The 23233-nt window shown below is 38.3% G+C and overlaps 1 protein-coding gene and 2 long non-coding RNA genes across 3 annotated transcripts in view; 1 reads left to right on the forward strand and 2 right to left on the reverse strand.

Moving 5' to 3' along the window:
• LOC123867372 (angiotensin-converting enzyme) overlaps window positions 1-23233 on the forward strand; it is a 335250-nt gene that overhangs the window by 152309 nt on the left and 159708 nt on the right. The window lies entirely within an intron of this gene.
• LOC123867394 lies at window positions 9558-12326 on the reverse strand. Its single transcript, XR_006796403.1, has 2 exons — window positions 12185-12326; window positions 9558-9832 (listed from the first exon to the last, which is right to left on the reverse strand). It is a non-coding gene; the product is annotated as an uncharacterized LOC123867394 (long non-coding RNA).
• Window positions 16638-18990, reverse strand: LOC123867388. Its single transcript, XR_006796398.1, has 2 exons — window positions 18804-18990; window positions 16638-16929 (listed from the first exon to the last, which is right to left on the reverse strand). It is a non-coding gene; the product is annotated as an uncharacterized LOC123867388 (long non-coding RNA).

The raw sequence follows: 23233 nt of genomic DNA on the forward strand, positions 1-23233 counted from the left end.
TATTTCCGGGATAAATAGTAGCCTATGTCCTTTCCCAATATGTAAGCCATATTTTTTATCAAATTTAGTCAAAATCGCTTAAACTTATGGGAAAACCATGAAAGCTAACAGACAGACAGCCACTTTCGCAGTTATAATAATATTATATTATATAAGAACGGAATCCAAGTATCACACTATATATATAATATTATAAAGGAGAAAGTTTGTATGTGTGTGTGTGTGTGTGTGTGTGTATGTTTGTTACTCCTTCACGCAAAAACTACTGGACAGATTGGGCTGAAATTTAAAATGGAGATAGATTATACCCTGGATTAGCACATAGGCTACTTTTTATCCCGGAAAATCAAAGAGTTCCCACGGGAATTCAAAAAACCTACATCCACGCGAACGAAGTCGCGGGCATCAGCTAGTTAAAAATAACTGACTGACTGATCTATCAAAGTACCTACAGCTCAAACTACTGGATGTATCGTGCTGAAATTTGGCACGCAAATAACTATTATGACGCAGGCATCCGTTAAGAAAGGATTTTTGAAAATTTAATGCCTAAGGGGGTAAATTAGAGATGTGCAGTTAGTGTAGTGTACGCAGACGAAGTAGCGAGCGTAAGCTAGTATTATGTAAAAATGGAACACAACCGTCAAGCTGACATGTCACAAAATCAGCTGGTCCTTAAATTTAATTAAATTATAAAAATGTAAATTTTAAGTGAAAAACCAGTGTGAAATTGTTGTAAAGTGGTTTTAAATTAATTATAATAAACTGTGAAATTTCAGGGCAAGTTCTTGATAGATACAGGAGCTTCAAGGTCTATAATATCACCTACACAAGAAGTTGTGAAAACGCAATGCGGCCAGAAAACCAAATACAGGACTATATCAGGAACATTCCTCGTCAACCTAACACAGGATTGCCAATTGGACATAATGAATAGAACAATAAGATGTGTTCTTAGCAGCATCACTGTGAACGAAGTCATCCCACTACCCAATGAAAACTGGATACATCGAGAGACCGTACAGTACGAGGTGCATTTAAAAGATATATCCTTGGACAGCATCCACGAACTGATGAACAAGATCGAAGACATTCAACATATAGAAACATGGAACTGGTCACATGTGGTGGCAATCCCGAGCTGGTCTATAATACTCCTCTACATAACTGCAATATCCTTCGGAATCTGGAGAATTTACAAATGGAATAAACACCCAGAGGAAACAAGTCGCGAGGACGCTCCCTGAAGCTGCAGGACCAGCTTCCAACTTAAGGGGGGAATAGTTACCACATCGTAACGCCGGCTTCCCCAAACCCAGCAGTTCTGCCGAACAATCAAAACGCTTACGCTGCAGTTCGGACCGCTGACCGAACAATGGGAAGAGAGGCCAGTCCAGGTTGTCCGCGCTATCGTTTCACATCGATATTCAACATAGATGTTATTTTGAATTTTTTGTATCTTATTATTTTATTTTATTTTTGTGAAATTAAATTTAAATTTTTTAAAAAGACTTTTGTCCGTCGCTATACCATAACTAGACTCATAAGTTCTACGCATATGAATAGTGAAGGGAAAATATTCCATACAAAAATGTTCAGGAGAGCCTTTTGAAAATTAAAAAAAAAATTGTACGAATTTTTTTTTTGTTCAGTGGCTATCTTTTTTTTAACGGCTCACCAAAGGGTTTAAGGTCTTGAACATTTTTAGTTTCAAGACCATGCCTCTACGAATGATAGCTTTTGCGGACCCTTGGGGTACTCTCAAAATACTCAAAATATATGTAGAACGATTCTCATATACCTTAATTTTAGGTCAAAGTCAGGTTAGTCTTCATTCGTTCATTTACTGGAGCTTTTACGCTACTACGTAAAAATACTAAAAGTCTGCGTAGTAGTTAGTACTTTGTAACGTAGCAAGGAGGCTGGGGTGTGCAACGTCCTTACTACGTACATAAAGGATAGGGAACCCTGCCTGACTTGTCAGCTAAGAAAAACAATGATCACACACAAACCGTTATCTGTTTATTTACGTCTAAATCTTATGTCTACTGTACATTGAGTTTTACTGACCGCCGTTATTAACAACACAAGATACTTCTACCCTTCGCGGAGGGTTTCACAACGACGCGGGCAATTCGGGTCGGACTATAGACGGGGTTGCACGGGCGACCTATGTCGGTACGTAACGAGGATCGCTTCATGGACGGAGACCGGAGGAGGGGTGAACGCGCGGGCGGGACGTGCGGTATTGTTGTGCCACCAAGCAGAGGGCCTGGTTGCTTTCAACGCTACCTGTGTCGCTGGACTCCTTCCCCCAGATCGAGCAGCGATGTTAAAGATCACACCGACCTATGCGGGGCGAAGAAGCCGAGCGACTCCCTTGATCTGGCGGCTGCTGCCGTATTTATACACTGGGGAATGGGCGGAGCCTAACCGGTGGCGTGATCAACGCGCGGCAGTCGCGGAGCTTGCTGATTGGCCGGTCGGGTTGCTGAGTCGATCACGCGTTGCTGTCGTGGAAGATTCTCGATGCTTCTACGCCGGCCGGCATGTAGGCTGTTTGTGACTCATCGTCACATTCCCCTCCTCCGTTTGAAGATTTTTTTCTGTAAGGAAAAAAATCACTGGATTAACTGGAAAAACTTACTGATTTTTTTTTTTTTCTATCCGTGTTGTTTTATTTCTCATTTAGCCCTTTGTGTCACCTTTCTATTTTTCTTGTTCCAATTTTTTCTTGTATTTGGGCAACCTTACAATCCCCCTTCTGTGGTTGCCCAATCTTTTCCTGCCCCTCCTCCTCTTCCTTCTGTTGGGTTGGGGCGGGGGATCCAATTCTGCCACAAATGCTGTGTACTCGCCCGACTGCATGTGTTCATCCACTTCTAAGTACTCGCTTTCCCTCCGAACTTTTTCCTCGGGGTTTCGTGGCGATAGTAGTATCTCCCCGGCCTTTCCTTCTACTTTGGCTCCAGGTTGATACGTAAAGGTTTGTTCTGACCTTTCATTTATTCCTGTTTGCTGCACTATGTGCACTTGTTGCTCCATTTTTACTGAATGTGACACGCTCGGGTGTATTCCGGCTATTTATTGCTTTTTTTCAAAAAAATACCTTATTTGAGGGTAATCTGTTGCATTTTTTCCTTGCGTGTTCGCCTCGCTCTCTCATGTTTGCGGGAAAAACGCTTTACTTGAGGGTAGTCTGATGCGTTTTTTCTGTATGTTCGCCTAGGTATTTTATGACAGGTCATTGATATACTATTTGTTGAGACATGTAGTCTATGTTTTTTAAAAGTTTTCTCTCGGTTCCCTCTTTCTTTAGTTAACCCCTTTTTCCTCATCCTGTTTATGTAATGGGTTCGTACCGTTTTACGCTTTTGTGTGGCTTCCAATTTGGACCTAAATTTTCGGGTTTCTTCTCTTTTCCAGCGCGATATTGTTACATATACACATCTTTTCACTGTAGAATTTGGTTTTACTCCTTTTTGCTTTACGCGGGGATTAGCTACACTCTTCTCTTAATGTGCGTTTTCCATCTTGAACTTGGTTTATTTTTCTTATTTAGGTATCGGGCGATGTCGTATCTATGGTTAATGGATATCATTGTCCTGGCTCGGTGTCGCGATCCGGTTGCTATCGTAGGTATTTTTGTTCACTCCGATTGTCTAGTAATGAAATACTTTTAAGTCTTTTATGTGTGCGGTGCACACTTTGCCACCTTTTACCGCTTGTAGTAGGTATATTACTGGTGATTTTTGTTCGATTATTTTATGTGGGCCGGAGTACTTAGGAGCTAGTTTTGCACAAAACTGTTTGTTTGCGTTTGATAGCGTGTATTCCCTCTTTAGTACGAGTTCGTTTATTTGTGGTTTCCAGTTTCGTCTTGATTTATCATAATACTTTTTCTGTTGGGCTGATGCTAAATTTTGATTATTTCGTACTATCTCATAAATTTCTTCGAGTTTTTGGTTTTCTCTGAGCGCCGGGGTGGGAAATTGGTTGCCGTCCCGGAAATTTCGTAGTTCTCTTCCAAATAGTAGGAACGCCGGGGTGTATTTAGTCGTTTCGTGTACCGATGTGTTCAACGCCAAGTTGAACTCGCCTAGATACTCGTCCCATTTTTTATGGCTTTTTTCTATATATGCGGATATCATAGTTTCTAGTGTTCTATTTACTCGTTCGGTTGGATTGCACTGTGGGGTGTACGGTGCGGTAAATTTCTGTTCTATTTTATACTTTGTTAATGTGTCCTTAAAGACTTTACTGGTGAATATTCTCGCGTTGTCGCTGAGAAGTGTTTTAATTCCGCCATATCTATTTAATATGCATTCTTTGAGTGCACTTGCGACCGTGTTGGCGGTTGCCGTTCGTAAGGGTTTTATTTCAGACCATTTGGTGAACTTGTCGTGAAATACGATTATCCACTGGTATCCCTTTGACGAACGAGGTAGTGGGCCTATGAGGTCCGTTGTTACTACCTCCCATGGTTGTTCGGCGTTTTTTATATGCATGAGTCCTGGTTTTTTCTCTTGTGACGGTTTGTGTTTTTGACAGACTTCGCATTTATTTACGTATTTCGCTACGTCTCTGAATATGCCTGGCCAATAATAGCGTTGAGCTACCTTGTTGAACGTTTTTGACGTTCCCAAATGGCCTGCGTCCGGTTCGTCGTGGTTTTGTTTGATAATAGTTTCTTTTTCCGAGGTTCTCACGCATAGTTTCCACTCTGTAGTGGGGTCGAGTTTTCCTCCATATTTCGGATTAATCACTTTTTTATACAGTTTTCCGTCTTTTATACAATAATCGGGGTCCGACTCCGGATTTTTGCTTGTTATCTCCAATTTCTTTGTGTACCACTCTTTTTCTTCCGTTGTTGTGGTATATACGGGGTTTCTCGATAGTTCGTCTGCAATTACGTTTTGTTTGATTAGTTCTTTATGTTTTAATTTTCTAATGTGTTCCACCCCTGTATTTCCTTTCGGACTTTTGTCAGACTTTTCGAACTCTTCGTTGAGGAAGGTTTGCAGCTGGTTTTCTTGTTCGGCTGTTAAGTTATTTGTACTACTGGGTTTTTTTTCTGGTTTTTCTGTGCTGATTTGTTCACATGTTGTTTCTTTCCACCCTATGGATAGCCCTATTCTTGTTAGCAAATCCATTCCCATGATCATTACTGTAGTTGCTGGTAAATATATGACTTGGTGTGTTAATTTCTTCCCATTTGCTTCTATGTTAATATTGATTACTTTATTTGTTTTTATCCGAGATCCGTCGGCTAATTTTATCGTGTTCTGCTTTTCTGTAATTCCTTTAATATTCTCCTGAATTTGATCCATGATCTCTTTGTTTATATAGGTATTTGTTGACCCTGTGTCTACCAATGCCCTGAACCTTTTTCCGTATATCTTGACTTCTATAAACACTCTGTTATCTCCCTTATTCTGGGTGACTGCCGTGTATGCTTGTGGTTTCCTTTTGTAGTTGGCCTCGCCTGTTTTCTTACAGCAGTCCCGTGTCAGTTTCCCCATCAACCCGCATCTGCTACAGAAAATTACTTGTTGGTTTTTGCATTCCCGCGTTGTGTGGTTTCTCTTGCCGCACTTCCAACAACAAGATTGTGGATCATAATTTGCGTGTATTTGTTTTCTTTCTGTCTTGTGGTCTTCGGGTTTTAGGGTTCCGGTGGGTTTTTCTATGGGATTTGGCGTGTTTTCTTTCCGTTGGTACATTGGTTTTCTTGTTGTTTCTCTGAATCGGTCTGTATTTATTTTTTCATAGTCGCCTGCTAGTTGTATTAGTTCTGCAGTTGTACTAAAATCTTTTCTTTTTATATAGTATTGATAGTTTGGTTTCATATTATCGTAGATTCTTTCTAACTGTTGTTCTGGGGTTAATTTCCCATATCTTCTCAATAAAGTTTGCATGTCGGTTAGATACTGTATGAAATTTTCTCGGAATTGTTGCCTCCTGTTTATAATCGTTTCTAGAAGATTTTTCTCATAGTTTCTTGGATAGTAGAATAATTTGAAGTTATCTGTAAAGTCTTCCCAAGTTTTCCATCCTTGGTTATTATTTCTATACCATAATGAGGCTTTACCCGTTAGACATCTCGGAATCACATGTATTATTTTGTTTTTGTTGATGCCTAATGTTTCGGCTAGTTCTTCTATTCGCTCTAGGAATTCTACGGCGTCGCCTGTTGTATCGAACTGTATGTTCCATCGAGAAATGGCCTTGTCGAATTCCTTCGTTTCGTTTTCGTTCGACATTGTATTGTTTTGTATTATTTTGTCTTCCTCTTTGATTATTTGGGCTAGTTGTTTGCGTAATTCGTCGACCGTACTTGTGGCCGCGATTTGTATACTTCTCTTTTCTAATTCGGCGCTTAGTTCTTGTTTATTTAGTGTATAAATCCAAGCCGTGGGCATTGCCGTGTTCGGTTGATTTATTTAGGTTTTGTTTCCGCGGATGATTAGTTTATTTAACGGATTGTCGCGTTTACGATTCCTAGTTCAAAACGAATTGATGTAGGATTGCGACTAATATCAGATCGGTGTCGGAACGAACGTGTCGTATCGGTGTCGGATCGGAATCGGATCGCCGCGTCTAATGTTCCCTCTTTAGATAAGCGACGAAATTTATTTCGGTAGGTACGGTAAAATTGTTTACGGTGGATACGGATGTCTTTTAAGTTCGGTTCTTATGCGTTCCCCTCTCGTTTATTTCATACGGTTAATTTTTGGTTATTTTCTGTGTTTTCTAATGTGCTAGTTATTTTATATTCCGACGATGAGATGTTTCTCCTGTGGCTTGGTGGCTAAGGATTAACATCTATTTCGCGTTGTTTTTTTTTTTTTTATGTGTGGTTTTTCTATGTGTTGTGGTACTTTTGTACGCGGATCGGATATTCACTCTCACAGTTCGAGCAGCGATGGGGATCACACCGACATGTGAGGGTTTATATCCGTTTTATTTCAAGATATTCGATTTTGTACTTGTATAAGCTACACACGGATCAGATATTCACTCTCACAGTTCGAGCAGCGATGGAGATCACACCGACTTGTGAGGGTTTGTATCTGTTTTATTTCGTAAAATATGCGGGTGTAACAAATTTGTCAAGTTCCCTATGCTTCGGTACGGATTTTTATACTTTACGGACGCGGCGCGAGTTTCTTTACGCGGCGCGGGTTTTATACGGACGGATAAATGGGTTTTTTCGTTGGGCGCCAATGTAACGTAGCAAGGAGGCTGGGGTGTGCAACGTCCTTACTACGTACATAAAGGATAGGGAACCCTGCCTGACTTGTCAGCTAAGAAAAACAATGATCACACACAAACCGTTATCTGTTTATTTACGTCTAAATCTTATGTCTACTGTACATTGAGTTTTACTGACCGCCGTTATTAACAACACAAGATACTTCTACCCTTCGCGGAGGGTTTCACAACGACGCGGGCAATTCGGGTCGGACTATAGACGGGGTTGCACGGGCGACCTATGTCGGTACGTAACGAGGATCGCTTCATGGACGGAGACCGGAGGAGGGGTGAACGCGCGGGCGGGACGTGCGGTATTGTTGTGCCACCAAGCAGAGGGCCTGGTTGCTTTCAACGCTACCTGTGTCGCTGGACTCCTTCCCCCAGATCGAGCAGCGATGTTAAAGATCACACCGACCTATGCGGGGCGAAGAAGCCGAGCGACTCCCTTGATCTGGCGGCTGCTGCCGTATTTATACACTGGGGAATGGGCGGAGCCTAACCGGTGGCGTGATCAACGCGCGGCAGTCGCGGAGCTTGCTGATTGGCCGGTCGGGTTGCTGAGTCGATCACGCGTTGCTGTCGTGGAAGATTCTCGATGCTTCTACGCCGGCCGGCATGTAGGCTGTTTGTGACTCATCGTCACAACTTGATTAAATGGCAATAGAGGGCTCCAAAACCACAATTGCTAGTTTGAAGGTGAAATCGTCTAAGTCATTCGCGATAGCAATATTCTTAATTGATATATCTTAATAATATATCCTAATAGTACATGTCTCACTCATTCTCAAGCGCGTAGATAATGCCCTCGCGCTCCTATCCACAGAGGCATTAAAATTGAATTTAGGGGATGATTGGCCCCTTGGATCGGTCAGTCTTCTTGTAAAAGGTTTTAAAATAGTTGTCTGGTAGACATATATAAAAAACCGGCCAAGTGCGAGTCGGACTCGTGCACCGAGGGTACCGTACTTGGGTTTTTTTTGGACATTTTGCTGTATAAATCAAAAACTATTGAGCATAAAAATGAATAAAAATCTGTTTTAAAATATACAAGTAAAGCCCTTTCATATGATATGCCACTTGGTATAGTTATCTTACTTTGAAAAACCATATTTTAATTTTTTATGACGTATTAAAAAAACTACTCATGGTAATGTACATCATATTATATTTTTTTTAGTTTTATCGTCCTCTTATTTTAGAAGTTACAGGGGGGGGACACATTTTACCACTTTGGAAGAGTCTCTCGCGCAAACTATAATATTTTGAGTTTCTAAGTATGGGGACCCCCAAAATTTATTGTTTTTTTTTTTGTATTTTGTGTGAAAATCTTAATGCGGTTCACAGAATACATCTACTTACCAAGTTTCAACAGTATAGGTCTTATAGTTTCGGAAAAAAGTGGCTGTGACATACGGGCGGACAGACAGACAGACAGAGAGACAGACAGACATGACGAATCTATAAGGGTGTAGCGATTGCCACCTTCACAAGATGTCGCTTCTAAACTCAATCAATCAACAACGCTCGAAACACAAACCCCAGCCTGATAACTCACGACCCGCGGCCTAGATGGCAGCACGGGTAGCTTAATTGGAAATCAAGGAGAAACACGCAACTTTCAATCGCATTGACAGAGCGTTTACCAAATTGCACTATATATAGAAGTTTCGACGCACAACCGTCGGCCCAGCTGGCGCTACCGAGCTCAACACTAGCTCGGTGGGAATTCCCTATTGGTACGGTCGAGCACACAGACACAGCTCCCGTACAAACAACACGGGTTCCGTTTTTTGCCATTTGGCTACAGAACCCTAAAAAATGGAGCATCAGAATTTACGTGAAGTTCAGTAGGTACTTAATTATTATTTTGGGAGCTTTAAAGCGTCTGCAAAGCAATACGACCGACGGAAAGTGTCTGGGAGTATTGGTGAATTATTTTTAAGGATATTGCCTAAAATATACGTAAAAATCAGCTTGGAGAATTTACGTGTGATAAGTAATGTTTTTATGTACCTTGATTGTCTGATACCTGAAAATTGGCCGTCTAAGCAAGCAAGCAGGTAGGCATGCGTTCTTAGTATATACTAACACTACTCAATCGTCCACATTTCCTTCCTCAGAAAATACGTGACGTCTGGTGGTTCTGGGATCTTACTCTATAATTTGTAGTTGCCTTGGAAGTTGGTTTTTTTTTTTTTTTTGTTAATACATCATCAATAGGCTGATCAAAGCATAACCCCGCCGTCGTCTTCGGATGAAAAGGGAAAGAGTAGTGTGATTGTTTAATAAAAAGACGTTCATGAAACAACATAAGTATATTATATTATTACATCTATCACGCAATGGTGAACATTGTGATCTTAATAAAATAAATATCTATAAGATGTGCTCGTGTGGGTGCACAAAATTCATGTTAACCAAGTATGCGTCTGTCATGACTCATGACCAGCTTAATCGATAACGAGTGGACCACAATAGCATACAGTGTAGTGAGTGCAGAGAGCCTTATATGGTTCGTCACAATGGGAGTCGCAGATTTTTTCGCACTCTTCTTGGTTGGCGCATGGTAAAAAGTCTGAAAAAATACACCTAATAATCATTTGACGCCTTCATTATAGAAATTCAACCACCTTATGGTGTGCCATAAAAAAAGTAGTGATGGCTTAGTGCAGTTTTTCCCAACCTATCCATATGTGGGTCACAAACCGTTATCCTCGTCTGACCGACAGCCAAACGGATAAATTTAATTTCTTGCGGAACTGCATCAACCATTATTGCAATCTCAATTGTTGTGATTGGCTGAATTTATGGTATTCTTGTTACAACAATCTATTGTGGCCAATATTGAGTGAGTGCCAAGCAAACACGAGTGATTGCAATCGTGAAATGTAGCTGTTTTACCGTAATCAAGCACATGACTTTCAGTTGCCTATTTGTCGAAGCCATGAAATTTCATCTCCTGCACTATTTCATATATAACTGAAGTGGGATTTTCTACAATAGCTCATATTAAAAATAATTACTGCAATAAATTGGACGTATCGAACAAATCAAAGTCGACGTTGGCAAGAAACAGAAAGCAAATAGGTAAAGGGGACACTGCCTGCAGCTTTATGCTAAGGCTCCTTTAGCTGGTACACGGAATCGTTTTTGTATTTTGCTTGGCACCCTTTGGGTACTCGTCCGTCCGTACGGCTGTCAATCAGCGGGCTGTATCTGATTGTGAGGAAACCTTTATGCCTGAGAAGTTTCCATAATCTTCTCAAAAGTGGGTGAAGTCTGTCAATCCACAATTGACCAGCGTGGTAGACTATGGCCTAATCTGAGCGGAAGGGTCTCGATGGTTCGATGCTCGAAATCCTTTACCTTGGTGAGTTGTAAAATCTCATACCTAAATTAAGCATACCACCCTACGGCACCCAATAGGGTCATGGACTGTACCTAGTAATAAAAACCGGCCAAGTGCGAGTCAGACTCGCGCACTGAAGGTTCTGTACTCGGGTATTTTCCCAACATTTTGTACGATAAATAAAAAACTATTGTACATAAAAATAAATAGTTATCTTACTTTGAAAATTGAAACACGTTTTAATTTTTTTTAATGTAGTAACCACAAATTCGCAGTTTTCAGATTTATTCCCGTACTTGTGCTATTAGACTTACCTACCTACACATGATTCTAGGTCAACGGGAAGTACCCTATAGGTTTCTTGACAGACACGACGGACAGACGGATAGACAGACAGACAGACAGACAACGAAGTGATCGTATAAGGGTTCCGTTTTTCCTTTTCAGGTACGGAACCCTAATGATGTGATGTTTTGTATAGCGCTAGTGTAGTGTAGTAGTGTATGGGGCTAGAATTCATTATTTTAATTTATTTTGTTGAAAAAAGGCACACAAAACAGGCTGTAACTCTAAATAGTCTAAACATAAAAACAATAGATCCGGATCTAAGTGACAACCCCTAATAGGTGTACACAGTAATACTATACTTAAATAAATATACAAATATAAATACACATATAAATATATACATATATAAAACAATATATACACAGAATTTATAAAATAAAGGCTTAATAAAAATTTACAATAGGTACTATTTACAATATAAAATGGTTTACCTATATGAATTTAAATTACAAATATGCATGACAGTTAAATCTTATACATTTCTATCATTATATCTGTATGGTATATCTTTACATACATTATTTAAGAGAATAATTAAATAAAAATCACGATTTTTACTAACCCCCGACCCAAAAAGAAGGGTGTTATAAGTTTGAAGTGTGTATCTGTGTATCTGTCTGTGGCACCGTAGCGCTATGAAGTAAAGAACTAATGAAACAATTTTAATTTAGTTTTTTTTTGTTTGAAAGGTGGCTTGATCGAGAGTGTTTTTAGCTATATTCCAAAAAAATCTGTTCAGCCGTTTGAAAGTTATCAGCTCTTTTCTATGACACCCCCGACAAGTGAAGGTTACCTTCACTTGTCGGGGGTGTTATAAATTTTTAATTTACGCTTGTTTATTTTGAACACAATTATTTATCAACGCCGCGCTGTACGGAAGGCGATCAATGACGTCCCAAGTCGTATATGACAAATATTTTTAATTTTTTTTTTTAATATAAAAATATGAATATTTTACATAAAAATTGAGTAATTTCTGCGGAAAGATATTTTAATGGTAAAAAATTGCAAAATGTTTGTCATTTATTGTCTTGTGACGTCATGAAAATATTCTAAATATTCGAAATAATCAAAAATATTCGAAAAATCAATTTTCTTATAATTATTTTCTTCAGTAATGAATTTTAGCCCCATAAAATATGGCTATACAAAACATCACATCATTTTATTACTGTAGTCTATTGTTATAATGACTAACATAATATTTTTATGTAAAAAAATTTTACTTACTCTGTTTCTTGGTCATGGCATGGTCTAAAAAGCCAGCAAATAAAAGTATAGCAATTAGTGTATAATGTGTACTTTCATAATGGTCGAATAAATATAATCTTATTATTTTGGGTTAAGTATGGAGTGAAGAGGGTTTACAAGATTAATGTCTAATATAAAATACTGTTCGTTTATATATATAATATATAAATTGCAATTTGATATAATAGCTAAAGTTGTAAAAAGCGTAAAATATATTTATCAGTCTGGTTTATTTGCAGTTGTTAAGGGATATATTATTTCATTATATATCCGAAATAATATTCTAAATAATTAAGTATTATAATTATATATTATTGATATTTTTTTTTGGATTTGAAAAGTTTGGATCAATTTATATATAACTAGTGTAATTCGTGGGTGCACGGACCACTAAAGTGGTCCGCGAGCATGCATACGGACATTGTTTTCATTAGACATTTTTTATAGTTTTGTGTTTTTAATAGTTTTTGAAGGGTTTTGATTTGTAATATTTTAACGGTTCACCAATTCCCACATTCGAGTTTTCGTATATCATCGCATTGTTCTAACTATTTAAGATCTTTAAAAGAAAATAAGTTAAAAAAATAAATCCAGTACAAAAATTAGGATAGACTGACCAATTTTATTTAATTTTGTATAGGAATTATTTTTTGTTTGATGAGAATCTTTTATTCACCGGTTCACCAAATGGTCCAAGGTTTTATTAATATTATTATAGTACTAATACTTACTTATATAGTTTTTTGAGGGCGATAATATATTGCATAAGCATTTTTTTTGATCGGTGGCCATCTTTTTTGCACCAACTCACCGAAGGTGGCAAGGTCTTAAACATTTTTAGTTTTAGGACCTCTATGGTTGATAGTTTTTGAGAACCGTTGGGGTACTACAGTAATTTTTCTATTTTCATATTGTTTCATAATTTTTCTAAAACGAAACCTTTGCGTTCTATACACATGTATGATGTGATAAGAAAATCCCATACAAAAATGGCCTTGGGAACCACTTGAAAATTAAAAATAAATTTTGTATAAAGACAATTTTTTTTTTGTTGCCTAAGGGCCTAAGGTCTTATACATTTTCAGTTCTGGGACCATGCCTCTATGATTGATAGTTTTTGAGAACCGTTGAGGCACTCTAGTAATTTTACTATATTCATGACGTTTCATAATTTTTTTGGAAGGTAACATTTGAGTACTTAAACTTGTACGGTGTGATGAGAAAGTCCCATACAAAAAATGGCCTGGGGAATCACTTGAAAATTAAAAATAAATTTTGTGTCGAGGAAAAAAATATTTTGTTTGGTGGCCATCTTTTTTTTAGTGGCTCACCAAAGGGCCCAAGGTGTTGTACATTTTTAATTCTAGGACCACGCCTCTATGATTTTTGAGGGCCCTTTGTGTATGCTGGGAACCACATTCATGAAGTTTCATAATTTTTTTGAAAAAAATAAGTTCTACGCACACAAATTGTGAAAGGAAAAGTTCCATACAAAAATTTTCAGGAGAGCATTTTAAAAATAAAAAAAAAAAGATTGTTCGGATGCCATATTTTTTACCGACTCACCAAAGGGATCAAGATCTTTATCCAGCGACGTCTGCCGAGGCAGACGCTCCACCGGGGACCCCCCACCGCACCTCCGGGGCGCACCAACGAAGTGCACCCCCCCGACCCTGGGACTCAACGGGCGACATCCGCAGACCGACCCGATCCCGCGCGCACGTCGCCCTCGTCCCGTCCTACTCTTCGTCCACTGTGCCCTCTGCTAGTCAGAGGGACACGCGAAGAAACCTCTGTCCCCTGCCAGGTCATTAGCCATAGCCAACAATATCTCCGAAGAGAAATTATTAGCCATGTTACCAGGGCACACCGGCCCGAACCCTGCTCTTCCCCTCGGACGCATCCAAAAGGGACCAGCAGCATCCAGGCGCACTGGGAGGTTACCTGGCTGGCGTCCCACGTTAGGGCCCTAACCATGAAAACTTGGACATAGAAATTAAAAAAAAAAATTGTATGGAAATTTTTATAATTTTATTTCGTCTTTTTACTTCAGCATTGTATTTATCAGATCAAAGTAGCATGGGTACGTGTCGTCATTATATACTAATTACCAAACTCCCCGTATAATAAACGAGAAATTTAAAAAAAAAATGGGTTAAGTTTAAATGTCTTTCATTAAAACCAAAAATTCTGTCCTTTACAATTAGGTGGTTCAAGATCGTAAATATTCTATTGGTTTTATGATATAGCACCAGTCTAAACTATTACGTAAGTAAAATGCTAGCAGACAGGCAGACAATTTCGCACTTATAATATAACAATATACGAACGGAATATTATATAGAAACGGAACGCAACCTTCACGCTGACTTGTCACAAAAATAGCTGTTCTTGAAATTTAATCAAATTATAACTACGTAAATTTAAATTGAAATAAGTGAAAAACCAGTGTGAAATTGTTGTAAGGTGGTTTTAAATTAATTATAAAAAAAAACCGTGACATGCAATTACTATAGATAAGTGATACAACCAGAACAATGACTCAAAACGGAAGGCGGCTGTCGAGTGTTCAAAAAAACAACGTCTTAAACAAGAGAGTACTGCTTCTATTACCTAACTTATTCTTATGTTTTATGTATTTGAATGTAGTTTACGTACTAATACTCACAACCATTTCATTTTCTGGACAACATTTTCATGCCACTTTCAGGACCATTTTCACACACTCACGCTAGGCAAAAACCTTTCTCCGCATACTTGACAAAAAGTGGAAGTATAGTTCTGCCCTCGTAATTGTAAACACAGTAACTTCAGTAACTGTGTTTATACTTGTTTTAGTTTTTTAGAATCTCGAGACAGAACTCTTTTTGGGAAAATTTTCGATGTATTTTTAGCTAGTATATTCGCCGAGATATTTATCATAGAACCACAGTAATTGAAAAAAAATCTTCAAAATCTTAATAACAAACACAGTAAGGTTTTTTTAGGTTTTAACCCAGCAAATTACAATTTACTGTGTTTAAATATACGTTTATACATTGTTGGAAATATTTTTTGCTAGGCTATATCACGGCTTTTTCAAATACTGTGATTTTGCCGATCAAAAAAGTTAACCTACGTTATACGTCATAAACTAATCCACGTGTATCAATTACTGGGTTTAAGATGCCTGGAGTTTTATACTTTGAGACATAGCTTGACCACAGTAACTATTGATTTACTGGGTTTAAGCTAACCTTTTGCGTGAAACATGTTCCGAGGAGTGGTTTCCAGGATTGTGACCCGAATGCAGTGGTGCATATTTTCTAAAATGCGCCCTGATTTGTTGGTTTAAAAAAGTTATTTTACAGTAATGCTGCCGAGATTGGAGGACTTCAAATCTGTCTTTTTTCCACCAGTTTTTCAGTTTTGTGCGGGTTGGAATCCATAATTCAGCTTATGTAAAACATATTATGCTGTTATAGGGTATGAAACCGTTTCTGGGCGTAGAAAATAAAATATTACTGGCACATTTTGCCAGTTTCTCAAGCATAAAAGAGACGATGAAAATAATATGCCAATCAGAACCGATAACTGCACTTTACAAAATAAATGCTGCTCACTTTTTAGCTTTATAGATGTGATTAACAGTAAAGATAATAATATTAAAAAAAACTATGCTAGTTGGAGCAATGGTTTTATTTTTCATATAAAATACTAGAGGATGCCCGCGACTTCGTCCGCGTGGATTTAGGTTTTAAAAGATCCCGTGGGAACTCTTAGATTTTCCGGGATTTGTCAATGACAGGGACGCAAGTTACCTCGATACCAAATTTCATACAAATCGGTTAAGCGCATGGGTTTTAGGAATCCCGTGATTCCCAATTGATATGAAATGTATCAAGCAACGGCTTCATGATTACACTCCTAGTACACCCATAGAGATTCAGGGACAGTTCCTGGTGAAATAATAGTAAATGGCGAGCATAGACTATGTAACTGAACTCCAAATGCTGACTCTTCAATGCCGATGCTGCAAGATACTGAACTCCTAAGCCGTACCAGCCAAGGTACCAAGCAATGACTACTTTTATTAAAAAGCTTAAAATAAAAAATATTTCCAAAACCTGCTTCTAATCTGAAGGCACTAACAAAGTAAAAATATTATTTTTGCTTTTGCATGTAAGTATGTATATGTATGAAATCGAGCGAGCATAAAAAGAAACCGAAATCAAAGCATTAAGCTCGCCCGATTTTAACATAGGCACATAGCATACAAAATAAAAACAAATTTTTTTCACTTTGTTGTTGTAGTTTTAGGCTTTAGAAGTCGGTTTTTTTGTTAATATAATACATACATACATAGACTGATCAAATCATTAGTCTTCCTTTTGGCTTTGCCGTAGTTGGATATAAAGGGTACGAATAATGTGATTATTTAATAAAAATACAATTTGCATGAAACAATTTTATATTATACTGACACTCTATATAACGCAAAGGTGAGGCTTGTGATATTAACAAATAAGTACGTTTAGGTACCACACACGCACAAAATTCACGTTAATCAAATATGCGTCAGTCTTTCAATTCATAGGCTTAGAATCTTCGATAGTCGAAGAGTGGAAGACACCAGCAGGACTCATTAGCACAGAAAGACAAAAATGGATCCTCACAGCGTGATCTGCAGATATTTTCGCACTCTATGTCGTTGGCGCAATCCATAAGTTGAGGAACTTCAACGGCTGAAAACATTGAAATGAGTATTGAAATTGAACCACCTTATGGCCTGCCATAAAAAAAAGTAGTGACAGCATAGCGCAGTCTTTCCCAAACTATCCACAGGTGGGTCGCAAAAAGTCAGCCTCGCTGTTGTTAGGCCGGCAGCCAAACGGATAAAATTTAATTACTTGCGTTACCGGCATACTTTTATTGATTAAGCAGAAGATACGTCGCCAATAATGCGTTTAGTTGCAAGCAATTAGCAAAATTGTAAACCCGCATCAATCATTATTACAATCTCAATTGTTGTGATTGCCTGAATTTATAGTATTCCTGTTGAAACACAATCCCCACGTCGGGGTCACCAGACACTGAATTGTGGCCAAGAGTGAGCGAGCGTCAAACAATCAAAGGTGATTACGATCGTGAGTCGTGACATTGTAGCTGTGTCCGCAATCGAACACCTGGCGTTCACTTACTGACACTTATCTTCGCCTATTTAACGAAGCTATCAAATTCGTTCTCCTGCCCGGCTAGCATGGGCAGTAGATAAAAATTATATCCCCGATTATATTATTCACTGATTTCTATGACATGATATATATGATATAATCGGGGGATATAATTTTTATCTGCTGCCCATTTTTTTTTTTTGTTGACGCTGGGGAATGCATTTACGCATCCCCCCCGGAAGCTAGCCAGCCAGCCGTGAGGCAGCCAGCCAGCTGAGGGAGGGGATTGTGGGACTCGCCGGCCGAGAGGCGACCGGAATACCCACTAAACCCCAGCGGCGCTACTGCGTGTCGCCTGGCGACTGGGTCACGGGAACGCCGAAGCAAACAACCACGACCCAGCCAGCGACGTCTGCCGAGGCAGACCCTCCACCGGGGACCTGCTCGGTCCCCACCACCGCACCTCCGGGACACATCAACGAAGTGCGTCCCCCGACCCTGGGACGCGCACGTCACCCGCGTCCCATCCTACGCTTCGTCCACTGTGCCCTCTGCTAGTCAGAGGGACACGCGGAGAAACCTCCCCCCCTGCCAGGTAGCCATAGCCAACAATATCTCCGCAGAGAAATTATTATTATTAAACCGGGGCGCACCGGCCCGAACACTGCTCTTCCTCTCGGACTCATCCAAAAGGGACCAGCAGCATCCAGGCACACTCATGCTAGCCGGGCTGTACTACCTAATATTTATGTGAAGTAGGATTTTCGGCAATGGTTCATATTAAAATTAAGTACTGCAATAAATTGGACGTATCGAATTCACTGCGACTAAAAGTGACTCAGATCAAAGTCGACGTTAGCGTTATGGCAAGAAACAGGAAACAAATAGGCAAAGGGCCCACTGCCTGCAGCTTTATGCTAAGGCTCCTTTAGAAATAACAAAAATTTAATTTTGTTATTTCTTAGGCTGCCGTACCCAAAGGGTGCCAACGAGACCTTGTTACTGAGCCTACGTTGTCCGTCCGTCCGTCTATCTGCCAGCGGGCTGTATCTGATTGTACCCGGGAACAAACTCAGGACGAGTACCGGGTACAATCTAACTTTTCTGAGTTATGTGCATTTTAAGAAAATAAATTAAATATCACTTGATTTAACGTTGAAGGAGAACATTGTGAAGAAAGTTGTGTGCCTGAGATTTTTCCATAAAGTTCTCAAAAGTGTGCGATGTCTTCCAATCCACAATTGACCAGCATGGTGGACTATGGCCTAATCTGAGAGGAGACCCGTGCTCAGTAGTGTGCTGGCGATGAGTCTAGATCGAATCTTCTACATTATAGTTGATTCGATGCTCCAAATCTTTCAACATGGTGAAATGTAAAATCTCATAAATTAAATATTGATTTAATAGTTAACATAATATTTTGCTGTAAACAATCTTTTACTCACACGGAGGTTGTTGAGTCATGGCATGGTCCAAAAAGCCAGCAAATAAAAGTATGCCAAGTGTACAAATGGGTACTTTCATGATTCCAATAAATGTGATACTATTATTTTGGACTAAATATGGAGGGAAAAGACTTTACAAAATAAATGACTTATATAAAATACAGCTCGTTTATATATATTGCAATTTGATATAATAGCAAAAGTTGCGAAAAGCGTAAAATATATTTATCAGTGTATAATAGTTTTATTATAAGTGTGTAAATTTAAATGTAAATAAGTGAAAAACCAGTGTGAAATTGTTATTAAGTGGTTTTGAATTTATTAAAATAAACTGTGACTTGCAACTATAAAAGAAGCGATAAAACCACAATAAGGACTCAAAACGGAAGGCGGCTGTCGAGTGTTTGAAAATAGACAGCTTGAACCAGGAAGTACAGAGAGACAGACAGACGGACAGACAGACAGGCGGACAGCCAGACAGACAGACAGCAGTGTAAGCAGAGTATTAATAGGCCTCGGTTTTACTCTTTGGGTACGGAACCCTAAACACGAAAGTCGATTGAGCATGACAAGTGGGATATCATTGAATAAATCTTTTTAAATCATAGTTAAGACCATTTAGTATTTTTGGGGGTTTAAATTTTAATTATAATTTTATTCGTTCGTGGCGCACTAGTGACTAAACGCTTGAACCGATTTTTATAATTCTTGCGACAGTAGATTCGTCTTAATCTTGAATGTTATTAAAGATGTAGAAATAATAAAATTATAATAATTCCTCTTGGCCCTACCATAGTTGGGTAAAAAGCAATGTAGCGCTTACTATGCTCTATGTCGAAACAGATTAAAAAAATTATGTCAATCGAGCACGACAAGTGAGGTATCATTAGATAGGTCTATTAAATCTATAATACGATAGAAAGCATATAATAGTAATAGTTAATTATTAAAATATTACTAACTTTTAACTTTCAAACGGCTGAAATCGGTTCAGCCGTTTGAAAGTTATCAGCTCTTTTCTAGTTACTGTAACCTTCACTTGTCGGGGGTGTTATAAATTTTTTCATCTCATCTATTCGAAAGGAACGACTTGGTTCGCCTTTAAGTGCACCCAAAGGTGAAGTTTTCTTTAATGAGTAATAAGTGCGTAGCAAAGTAATTAATTGCGGCGCACTTATGAAGATATAAGTGCGCAGCAATTGTCTTAACCGCGCACTTTTTGAATTTGAACGCAAATATTGTTTAAATAAAGACTGACTGCTAAGTCGTGCCATTTGATTTCTTAAAAAAAAATCATTTCTTAAAAAAAATGAAAAACACGCGAACTACAGCCGTCAATTTTGTTGGATTGTTAGAAGTTCATGGTTTTGTTTTGAAAAATAATAATGTGATTGTTTAATAAAAAGACAATTTTAATGAAACCATATACAGGGTGGTCAAAAGGTCAGAGGACCGAACGAAATAGGAAGATAGAGGAGGTCATTTCTAGCAAAAAAAAATTTCTACAGCATGGCCATATTTAAATTGCCCTAAGAGTTATGAATATTTTTGGGTTTTTTAACAAAATACCAGATTCTCTTACAATTAGACTAATTAAAAAAAATTTAGATAAAAAACAATAAAACAGACGATGCTGTGTCATTACTAGATAATGTATCAGCACTACAAACCTTTTATTGAGGCTCTGGCTACCAAATTACAAGAGCAATTAATTTTTTTCCAAAACTTTTAAAGCGTTACCAAAAATTAAATGTCACTTTAAAAGCGCACTGTGAAAAAAAAATGTACTACGGAGAAGTGACCCTGTATCAGAAAAACTTGCTGATTTAATGCCAATTTAAATGAGGTACAACACATTACTCTTTGTTTCGTAATTCTGGTATTATAATCGTTTTTTCATATCAAGGTGCAAATTTCAGTAGATTAGTTTAATTTAACTTTACTCTCAACTTTATTTGATAGACTTTGATGAAGTATTTTGTAAGACTGGTATACTAGAACAAGCATGAGAAGTTTGATTCGTGAACGTGGGCTTGAGGCCCACTGTTCTGTTAGTTTGGGTCTGAAACTCTATGGAGTTCACCAATCTCCTTTATTGATACGGCGATTTTTTTAATTGATTAGAGCATAGTTCAACTTGTGGCGCTGTAAGCAATTCGCGTTATATACCTACTGTAGATTATTTCTTTAAGCAATTAGTTAATAGGTACCTTCGTTGCAGCTAGGCACCGAGGACAAACCTCTGTGGTTTTTTCGGTGTTTTTAGTTTAAGCTTTTATTTGTATGTATTTTGTTTGATAATAAAAAAAAATATCTTTAGTTTATGATGTGTGTAGATTTAGATACCTTTAACCTGAGGTACGTCAAATTAAAATATCTGTATTTCATGTCGGGTGTAGGTCAACTTGTGGTGCTGCATATATGAGATTTTTAACCCCCGACCCAAAAAGAGGGTTGTTATAAGTTTGACGTGTGTATCTGTGTATCTGTGTGTCTGTGTATCTGTGTATCTATGTATCTGTGTATCTGTCTGTGGCATCGTAGCGCCTAAACGAATGAACCGATTTTAATTTACTTTTTTTTGTTTGAAAGGTGGCTTGATCGAGAGTGTTCTTAGCTATAATCCAAAAAAATTGGTTCAGCCGTTTAAAAGTTATCAGCTCCTTTCTAGTTTTCTTGTAGAAAAGAAGGTTAGATAACCCTTAGGTTCATAATATTCAAGTGTCAATTGACAAATGTCAAGCTGTCAAGTTGCTTAGATATACATAATTATTTATTTGAAAATCTTGTTGAAAATAATGTTTTGGAAAACTCAGATACTTTGGATCGTAGGCGCGGAATAGTCCAAGAAAATCGGTTCAGCCGTTTGAAAGTTATCAGCTCTTTTCTAGTTACTGTAACCTTCACTTGTCGGGGGTGTTGAAAATTTTTAATTTACACTTGTTAATTTTGAAGAACCACAAGTTGCACTTAAGTATAAATGGACAAGTGGCCAATGTCTTTTGGGTAACTAGGGAGAACTCGTGAACTCCTATATACCTCCGACTGCAATACGCGGACGAACTCGTGGGCGTAACCTAGTATTATGTAAATGAAACCAGCAAGTTCATATGTCCCATAATCAGCTGCTCCTTAAATTTAATTAATTTATAACTGTGTAAATTTAAATAGAAATAAGTGCAAAACCAGTGTGAAATTGTTATAAAGTGGTTTTAAATTAATTATAATAAACTGCGGTGTGTTAAATGCAAGTATAAATCGATTAAACCAGAATAAGCGCTTACGGAAGGCAGCTGTCGAGTGTTTGAAAATCAACGGCCTAAACCAGGGAGTATTGCTTCTATTATCGAACTTATTCTTATTTTTTAACCCCCGACCCAAAAAGAGGGGTGTTATAAGTTTGACGTGTGTATCTGTGTATCTGTGTGTCTGTGTATCTATGTATCTGTCTGTGGCATCGTAGCGCCTAAACGAATGAACCGATTTTAATTTAGTTTTTTTTGTTTGAAAGGTGGCTTGATCGAGAGTGTTCTTAGCTATAATCCAAAAAAATTGGTTCAGCCGTTTAAGAGTTATCAGCTCTTTTCTAATTTCTTATAGAAAAGAAGGTTAGATAACCGTTAGGTTCATAATATTATGTCAATTGACAAATGTCAAGCTGTCAAGATGGACGTTGCCTAAATAAATAATTATTTATTTGAAAATGATGTTTTGGAAAACTCAGATACTTTGGATCGTAGGCGCGGAATAGTCCAAGTAAATCGGTTCAGCCGTTTGAAAGTTATCAGGTCTTTTCTAGTTACTGCAACCTTCACTTGTCGGGGGTGTAATAAATTTTTAATTTACACTTGTAGGTATTTGAACGTTATTCCACATAATTAGTTTAGGTACTATACTCACAACTCTTTTATGTTTTCGACAACACGTCCAAGTCCCTCCTCGCACATGCCAAAAACCTTTCTTCGCTTACTTGACAAATAGTAGAAGTATAGTTGAAGAATAACAAATACTGCCTCGAACATACATATCATTACATAATGCACAGCTTATGCCCGCGACTTCGTCCGCATACTTCGAAGCCCTATTAGACCCTCTTAGGGATTGAATTGTATTGCACTCGAAGTGCGTCAAAAGTTGCTTTGGAGTAAGTGTACCAGAGCTGGGAGGTGTAGAGTGCCTGGCAGTAGGCTTTGAACAGGGTGACTTTTACCAGTCGGGAACAGCGGGTGAAACGTCTAGCCAGCATATTGTTTTTTGCCACCAGAGACAGTCTTTGTCTCTCTAGGTCCTCATTGTCTTTCATCGTGTCGCTTAATACATGTCCTAGATATTTAAATTTAGTAACATAAAAGAAATATAGTACATTTAGTAAAAAGTAGCCTATGGTGCTAATTCAGGATATTATCTATCTTCATTCCAACCAAATCCAT

The sequence above is a fragment of the Maniola jurtina genome, chromosome 8, assembly GCF_905333055.1.
Source record: "Maniola jurtina chromosome 8, ilManJurt1.1, whole genome shotgun sequence".
NCBI classification, from domain to species: Eukaryota; Metazoa; Arthropoda; class Insecta; order Lepidoptera; family Nymphalidae; genus Maniola; species Maniola jurtina.